We start from the raw sequence: 9,939 nt of genomic DNA, 5'->3' as shown, positions 1-9,939 counted from the left end.
GATCTAACAAGACACGGTGGAAGGCCTTGCTGATGTCGGCTAACATGGCATATTCCTTGAACCTGAACCTTATAAGCAAATGATATGCTAATTCTACTAGATTGGGGCCAGGTAAGAGGCATTCATTCAATGATTTATGACCCTTAGATTTTGCCGAGGCATTAAACACGATTCTGAGGGGGTTGTGAGGCTATCTTTCTTAATTCCAAAATGTGGCATATAATACCCTTCAATTTTGGGTTCCTTTACTTCTGATATAAAGCCTGCTTATAGGTACTTATTTATCACTCCCTAATACTGATCAAAATATTCCCCGTCCTTCCTGAACTTAGTTTGCAACGATTCTAACTGCGCTACAGCGTCTCGATAGTTCGTATCTGGCCTAGCATCCGACCCGAATGGTAGGCTAACCTGATATCCCTCAGGCTTCTCTAAGACACTTTGCGACACCTTTCGCATGGCTTCCGCTTCGCGAACAGTATACTGCTCCGATGGGGCGATACCAACATGGTCCAAACGCCACCACTCATCTACGTCAAACTGGTTTGGTTCACTCACAATTCTACAGACTCTGAGCGTTTTCACATGTTCGATCTTCTTTCCTTCCAATAGCCACTACGGCACTTTCCCATATGGCGACATACCATTATGGGTCAAGAAAAGAATTATCCCATCAACCTTCTCGATGCCTATGATGAAGTAGCTAAAATAATCGGCCCCTACTAAAATTTGGACATTTTTAAACTCATCGGACTTATTCTCTGGATCGGCCAACGTGACTCCCTTACTCAACAGATGCTGTCTGACTTGTACATAACCAGCATTATGTATTGGGACGTCAACGTTCTCGTGTGCCACCAGCTTCATTCGTACTATTCTTTTTCCCATCTCTACACTGCAGCTTACGACATCATATTGTCCGCTTATTTTTGTGGAGCCAAACGGAGCTATGTTCAATGCCACCCTTCCTACCACCGGTAGGCCTAATTGTCTCGCGGTTTTCGCGGATATGAAGCTCTTTTGGCTTCCCGTATCGAGAAATAAGCGGACTCGCTTGCTACCTTGCTTATGATTGATTTCGGCCATAGCCGTTGGCAAGATTGTACATGGGAGGTCCACGTCGGACATCTGTGCGATCTTTGCACTTTTGCACTGTTTGGATTCCACTTTATCTTTAGATGGACGAGGGGCAGTTTCGTGCTGTCGAGGCGTCGCACTTACTATGGGGCGGGACGTTGTAGACTGACTACTACTATTACTATTACTTGGAACTGATTGCGGTCGTTTTCCCACATTATAATTATCACATATGGCTGTGTGGTGGTTACCATTACAATTCTTATAAGAGTTAGGGACGGGACACTTATCACTTCGATGACCAGACTTAGTGCAATTGAAACACAGGCCTTTCTTTAGAAAAATGTGACGTCTGACAGCCACGTCAGTTACTTGGCGGCATCCGTGAGGCGGGTGCCGTTCGTTACAAAAGGGACAAGAATTATTCTGAACGGGTTTCGACTTCGCTCTTACTCTGACGTCTACTCTCTTGTCAGGTTCAAGTTTATCTCCTCGTTGCAAGGTATCGTCCTCGAGCATTCTAATAATGAAATCGATCGTGTCGAAGAATTCATCTAGCGTATAGTCACACTTTCTCAGATGCTCAACTGCTTTCCTGTAGAGCTTCCCTTCTGTTAACTTTTGATTAATGAAGCTCATGACCATACCATGGCCTATGTCATTACTAATTAGCCTCTTGATCTGCTCAATTATAATTGTTAATTAATTCAAAACGGAACCTTTTCAGCTCTACAGGATCTAGTGATGGTACAAAGATATTAGCCAACTTTCTGTGCAGAATTTCGAGTGTCTGATGAACATTACCATATTGTTTGTCTAAGAGATCCAATGCTATCCTATAGTTCGCGGCGGTTACACTTAGTGATTTTACTATCCTAAGCGGATCCCTGCCTGAAGTCCCCAACAGATATGTGAATTTAGATACATCATCCAAATCTGCTCTTCGATCCACATGTACCGTAAAGAGCTCTCGATATGAAGCATATACCTGCACTTCCCCTTCAAACGTTGGGAAAGGCAGCGGTTTCAATCTGGGGAGGGAATCATTCCCCGTCGGAGTGACTTTCACTCTATCAATTCGTTTATAGAGAAGGGTAGAAGCTTGCGTAGCTTCTCCTAACGTGTGTCTGATTCGGGCTTCTAAACCAGCTTCTAGTTCAACAGATTTTTTTTGTACAGCTCTCTTAGCTGTATTTCCTTCTCTTGCAATTGCGTGACCAGATTCTGGTACACGGATTCAGAGTAGGTCTCAACTAACGCACATTGCGTTTCAACCAGTAAGTCTACTATGAGGTCCATCGATGCCTCGATGTGTACGATCGTGGCCTGCGTCATTTTGACTGACTTTACTCTATTTCGGTGGGGGTTTGGCAAACTAGGAGGGAAAAGAATTAGGTTTACGTTACGAAGATGGGGTCACAAAAATCTAGAGGCACACGCGGTCGGTCGCACATCGGGACACTGAGGGCTTTGTTCAGTCTCTCCCTCTCTCTCCTATTAGGGTTACCCTAAAGATCATACCTCATTAAATTTCCTTTCAAGCTCTGGAAAGCACTTGTCATCCGGTTCGAAGGACCAAATGTCGTGAATTTTCTCCGACTTATTGAGATTAATGATTCTAGGCCCGATAGAATGGGCCGATGACAAGACCTTGAAGAGGTTTACTTTTCAAAACTATTCAGGATTCAATAAAATATGATCATAATTTTCAAATTTATTACAAAAATAACCATTTGATAGAAAAATAACACACAATAACACTTTAAGCCAATTGAAAAATAGAACTGTCACCCTTAGGGGGCCTGCAACATGTGCTAATGAAACAGAGTCCACGTTGGACTAAAGAAGACTAAATTTTCATAATTACAACAATTATTCCTTGGTAAATCACCTACCAAGGTTCACAGGCATATTCTGCTGCATAAAACCAATCCCCAGTCCCAGGGATGACAATTTCACAGATTGATATAAAGATATATATAAAACTCAAAAAAGGAACCGACCTGGTATCACAGTAGCAAGGAGCTGGAGACAGAGAGACTTAACAAAAGTAATACTTACTGGGTTGGGGTCTGGGCAGGAATGAACGAGTGTCATACTGGACAGCTCCGAGGAAAACTACGATCTCCTGCGCTAACTAAAGTGTCCTTGTGAGATGCGAGGGAACTCTTACGCTATTTATTCAATAAGGGGTTTGATAAAGCTTCTTTATCGACCACAAGACGGAGCAACTATCAAAGTCTTACTTCAGATCAAAGGGTAAACTTAATACTTCGACTAAAGGCCATAATTTGCCATAATCCAACAAACTAGAGAGTCCTTGGCTCTAAACATATACATCGATATTTTTATCGTGGTAAAATGGTATAATATCATTTTTGTAATTCGTAAATAATAATTACTTTGTCTCTCTGACACCCGCTCCTTCCCCACCAGGTGGTTGAATTTTACGCCACAATACCATCACTTATTAGACAACAGTCATTCGTAGCAACGCCCGCGAGATCTCCCAATCTTACCCCAATTTAACGCAACGTTCGTGGAGTTAAATGGCGGGGTTTCGAATGATCAGTTCGGGACTCCCGACAGGTACTACTACTGTCTCATAGATCTTTATTCTCACTAACAATGCCAAATCTCCTACTCTGTTACTGTCTCCATACTTCCTAACTTCCTGTACCATGTAGCCTATGATGAGACTTTGGTTTCCTTTATCCTAGTTCCATTCTCCTGATTATTCATATTCCTTAACTGTTCCTATCCTTCGGAGTTTCTTAAAATCTCGTCCTTTTTGTTCCATGGTTGATTTGTTTTCGGTGGAAATTGGGAGAAACAAAAATCCATGAAAGGACTCATTCATATCTTATACATGAAAAACAATACATCTCTCTTAAGTGCAAAGAATGTACAGATATAATTGTTTACGTTTGGTGGTACATATCTGTTTAAGCTTAATTCTAAAAGCTTTTTGTTTTCTTATAGAGAGGAAGAATGAGTCGGCAAACTGAAGAGAAATGAGTTGAGAAAAAACTTAATCAGGATGGAAGGATGTGATGGCCATTGCAAGTTGCTTCACCAGGATGATGTTGTCAACACATTTTATATCGTCTGGTCTTTGAGAAATGATAACAAGTGAAGCAGATGTCTGCATTGACATTAACAATGCCATGATGTTATGAAACTCAAGAGACGATATACCATGTCCCATATGTCGTTAAAGTTTCCTTAACAACCAAGTAACAAAACAGATTTGGTTTACCGTGAACATGGGGCTAACCAACCTCATGGTCCTCATTGTCTTTATTGCCCTATAAAGGTGCCAAAATCCCATTTTATGAGGAATTTTACATTGACATTTATCTTTCACTACCATAGAAAAACAAAAGACGTCTGCTTTCATGGTAGAGATTTTCATCACATAAACTTTCCCCTACCCACAATGAAAATAAACTCCCAATCACAACCCCAAACTAAAGCCCTGCTTATGTCTATATGTCTTTTTACTATCATTTTTAAACTATTAAACATATGGGTAATCATTCATAGTTTTGTATATATCCAATGAATAATAAAATTCACTCTACAGCAAATAAACTAAGATAAAAATAAAGACCCTGGACAAAATATTAGAAGAGTAAGAACTGTAAGTTACACTTCTCAAAGTTTGGGGTGCTTATACATGAGAGAGAGAGAGAGAGAGAGAGAGAGAGAGAGAGAGAGAGAGAGAGAGAGAGAGAGAGAGAGAGAGAGAGCATGAAACTGCCCTATGTATCCATTTACTCTTTAAGACGAATATTACATTCAACTTTTGTTTTATGGTTGAATTCCAATAAGAGTCTCGATGAATACACATCTCCCTTATATCTCGACAACCTTGACATGATCAGGGTCACCACAGCGCATGCGCATGAATATGTATATATGGCTTTCGTCTTCAGATTGTAAAACAGCGGAAAGAAAAGAGTCACATCTTATTTATGCTTTCATGAAGAAAATGACTAAGTGTCAGTTGTTTCACTTCCTAAGTCTCTCGGTGGCAAACAACATTTAAGAGCAGGTCTTGTGGCAGCATTAGGTTTGTAGTTTTACAAGTCAATTATCTGAAATACACTAACTCAGAGTTCTTTAAAAAATACAACTTAAATAGTTTAGAGTGAATAATGAGCAGACTTAAGGGGGTGAGAGTTATAAAAAACAGATTTTGACACAGGAAAAATCTACTTTTTGTGTGAGATAGCCATGTCGTTTTGATGGAAGTTCCTCATTGGTAGCTTTTACTTAGGATATTTCTGCGAGTGTTATACCAGAGAAAGTTTACCTTAGAGGTATCAATGTGAGAAATCGCATCCATTCCTGCCGCTTCCGGATCTAAGTTTGGTGCTACATACCGAGGAAGCATCTCGTTAAAGCTCGTTGCAATGAGATTGATTTGCAGTTTTGGGACTTGCTCTAGAAAAAAAAACAGAATAACTTTGTGTCCAGAGACCATTCTGTTTCCTGAGGCTTGGATCTCGTCACATTGCTAACCCCTTCGATGTGAACTGATGAAAGAGGAAATTTCCTCCTTTGCGCTAAAGAGAGAATGGCTAGGATTACATGGCTGATCTAAGGAGATTTGGAGCCCTGTCTGTTGACACAGTGTACTATTGTATTGTTGTCAATGACCAATTTGATGTGTGATTTCATCTTTGGGTATAGTCTCTTCAGAGTCGGAAACAATGCCAGAGCTTCCAAAACATTGATGTGAAACTTCTGAAATGCAATCAAACGTTGACCCTGCAATTTCTCGGAAGACGAGTGTCCCCCCCAAAAAAATCATTGTTCCGAGGAGTCCATGTGAATAGTAACAGAAGGAGGAGGGTACTGTAGAGGGATGTAGTTCGATACCCTCTTGGCAGTGGACCACGGCTTGAGCTGCTTCCGCAGTAAGACTGGAGTTTTGTCGTGAAGATCTCTCTGAAGATTGGATGCCTTTCTTCTTCAGACTCTGTTGGCCTCTTTGAGTCTTGCTTTCAGGGTTGGGTCTGTCACAGTAGCGAACTGTAACGACCCTAAGACCCTTTCCTGTTTCTGTCTGGTGAGTACTTCTGAACAAAGTAGTCACCTGACGTAGTTTGTGATTTCCTTTCTCTTGCCTTGTCGTAGAGAGAGCGGATGTGACTGTAAATTCCAGGGAATTCCTAGCCACTGGAATTTCCAAGCTAGAGATAACCTGAACTTCTTGAGGTTGTTTCGGAAGACCAGAGATTGTAGGAAGTTCATGGCCTTTTGGGCTGTGCGAAGACATTCCGACTTCATTGTAGCCGAGACTAACCAGTCGTCGAGGTACAAAATCAAATGAAGGCCTCTGTTCTGAAGTTATTGGACAACAGCCTCGATTAGCTTCGTGAAAATCCTTGGAGTTATACCGAGCCCGAAGGGCATAGCATTCAATGCGTAGGCCTATCTTGCCAGTTTGAAACCAAGATAAGGGGCATCTGTAAGTTCTATGGAGGTGGTGTAGTGGAGTCCATGTTCATGAGATAATCAGCATCTGGAACTTGTTTTTCAGAATGAATTTGTTTAGTGGCAACAAGTCCAGAATAGTTTAAAGAGTATTAGAATCTTTCTTGGGCACACAGAATAGCCATCCTTGAAAGTTTATGGATTTTGTGCAACGTATGACTCTCTTCCGGAGGTCCTGAACATAATACTATAAAAAGGGGGTTGCGAGTTGAAAGAACCTCTTGAAGCCTAGCCCTTTTGAGACTGCTGTGAGCACAGGGATCAAACTCCAATTGATCCCTGAACAGGTAAATTCGTCCCCCTACCGGAAGCTCCTCATTGCTGTTGTGAAGAACGTGCATCTTTAGTCGTCTTTCCTCTACTTCCTCGGCCTCTAGTTAGACTGCCTCTCCTAGACCTTTCCCTGTTACCGGAACCCTTCTTATGAGCTTTGGCAGGGTAGAATGTTGTGGTAGCTCTCTTACACCAGGTTGAAGGGTGGAGACTGAAACATACTGCTGGGGAACCATGTACACAGTCTGAGGAATGGCGGCAACTGAGGCTGTTGCGACGAGAAAGGATTTCCTAAACTTAAAGGGACTTCTGAGGTTCTTGTCCTTGGGTTGAGGTCCTTCATTGGGAATAAATTTAGGTTTAGAGGACATAACCCACTTGTCTATAAGGCTCTTATTCTTCTGAGCTGCTTAGTCCATGACTTCTTTAACTAATTTTTTCAGGGAAGAGATCCTTCCCCCAGATATTGGAGTCGATCAGTTTTCTATGTTCATGTCTGATCGTAGCAGTGGCTAGGATGTGTACCTACATGCTTTCCTGGCTAGGAAGAAAGCATGGATATCCCTATCAAACACGATTATTTGAGTGTTCACCAAAACTGGGAAGAGATCAGATATGAAATAGTTTGCAATAAGCATCTCTAGATAAGATTGGAAGACTAAAGAGCCAGAAAGTCTCTCTTTACCTTCCGACTCTCCATTTAATAGAGATTCAGGAATCCTAAGCAGTTTCTCGTTAAACTGTTTGCCTTCCGATGTCTTTATCTAGTTTTCCAACAGTAAAGATATTTATGAAGTCCTTCTAGTTGTTCGAATCATAAGTACTGGAATGGCCTGCTCTCCACTATTGCTTTCATCATGGCCTCCAAGCTTTTAGAGCCAAAAGGGGAGACAATATCCTTGGGTGCCACAAAGGTGGCCTGTTTCCTGCTAAAGCCAGGAAGTTTGGTATTGGTGAATTCAGCAATCTTTAACTCCCTAACCAAAAGGGATTGAGTCTTGCTATGGTCCAGAAGAATTGTTTCCTTAGGGATCGTATCATCACTAATGGACGCTTCCGATTTAAGCCTTATGTGGAAGTAAGGAAAAATATCGATTGATAGAAAGAATTCCAAGTCCGAAACTGGCTAGGAACCCAAACTATCCCCGATATGGAGGAACCCTTCGGTTAAAGCCATAAGCTCGAAGCTTGGGAAGCCTTAGAAAAAGGTGCCTTTTTCTTAAAGATACTATCCTCGCTGTTAGGTACGCTTAACAGCTTTCATATTTGGCGGTTAGGTTCTCCATACAAGTTTCCATGAACGCCATTAGTTCCAAGTTACTAGGAAATGAAGGTTTATCTAAAGTCTGAACTGGCGTGGAGGTGGAAGCTGGGGCTTGAGCAGCAGTGATGGGGGAAAGTAAAGAGACACTGGGAACTGTACTCACATGATGTACATCCAACGAATCTTCTGAGGCTTCCGTGGTCAGCAAGATCCTCTCCCTCTCTGATGACACTCAAGAAGTAGTCGACATGTTGTCAGTGTCCAGACTCATAACTTGCAGAGCGTCTCGAACTTCCTTATCAGCATGATCTGCGGATACTGTTGGGAGTTGAACAGTTGGTAACTGATACCAAACACAGAGGAGGCCTCACCCTTTGTAAAGAGAAGTTCCTTCAGTTCCAGAGAAGGAAGATGAGACTCATCTTGTTGAGAGCTCTTCTGGAAGCCTCTTACCCAGTGTCGGAGCATCCTCCGACCTTGATCTCGAACGTCCAAGGAGACGTCGGTGTCATAGAAGCCGGCGTGAAGGAGATCCGTGCAAATCTGGCATTTCGTAGGTTCACAGATTGCAACAGATCCCTTGGAAAGACCCCTTGGGAACACGACAATCAGCATGTTTCCGTTAGGTCTTGTGGCCACAGGGCGACCTGACCCGTCTGGTACAGGTGACCATTGAACACTCCATGTCATCTGCAACCTGTAAAGAAGAGACATATCATTAGAAATTATATTTTCCAAAAATTAGTTTCAGAGAACCCATCCTAATTTAAATGAACCTCTGCCGAAAAAATGGCTAAAGACTGAACATAATCAGAACATATGCCAAACAGCTCAGAAATGTATAGAGATTTATGAAACAAAATATAATAACAATGTGGTAGGAATGTGGAGGAAAGGTTCACATTGAAAGAACACTAGAACCTCTAGAGTAGGTCTATCGGAACAACCTAAGATGGCAAGTTCACTCATCATACTGTTTAGACCAGCAAAAACTGCCCCCAAGGCAGCAGCAGCTGCATTAAGGCGACAACTATTTCTAGTAGCCAATAAAAGACTGACCTACCAATATCCCAGGCATGTCAACACAAGGCTGTAGACGCATTGTAAAGTCAAAAGGGGGAGAGTGAACAATCACATAGGGAAGGGTCCACATTCAGAGGAAGTACAGGAATGAAAGGCAGCTAGTAAATTAACCTGTCAAAACCTGATCATTATCATTAATTTTTAAAAGGGGGGGTGTAGCCCGTAAGATAATGAGAGCTGTGCAAGACAGCCACGGTGCTAAGAATTAGAATTTCAAAGGATGTCCTAACAACCAGGCAGGATCCAATTGACCAACTCCAGGGGACAATTTTCCTCAGATGCGGGATGAGGCTGCAGCTGAGGCAGCAGATGGAATGACCTATAGCCAACACACAGCCAGTGCTAGAAGAACTTAAGCTGACAATGCAGGAAGCAGAGACAGAAGGCAACACCTCTGTCTAGATAGGCTAACCAGGCCAGGGAGTCAAGACTTCATAGCAAGAGGGATCTATCACAGGAAGTGAGGCTGCAGACATAGAACAGGCACTGGCAAGGCAGCAAAAGATGACCACAAGGGGTACCAACTCTACACCTAGATAGGGTTAGGCCATAGGGAGAACTGTGCAGGCATGCCTAGCTTACCTAACGGGTGAGGGAAAGCTCAAAAGCTAGGGTAAGATGACTAGATAAGAGGAACATAGTTCCCCGTAAGGTCAGGTTATGATATAACTAGGAAAGGAAAGGGGCAGAGATAACACCCAAGGTTGGTCTCTAAGGCAGCAGAGAGATTTTTACAA

This window comes from Palaemon carinicauda, chromosome 25 (assembly GCF_036898095.1).
Source record: "Palaemon carinicauda isolate YSFRI2023 chromosome 25, ASM3689809v2, whole genome shotgun sequence".
NCBI lineage: Eukaryota > Metazoa > Arthropoda > Malacostraca > Decapoda > Palaemonidae > Palaemon > Palaemon carinicauda.
The sequence above is the reverse complement of the archived record's forward strand: the minus strand, read 5'-3'. Positions refer to the sequence as shown.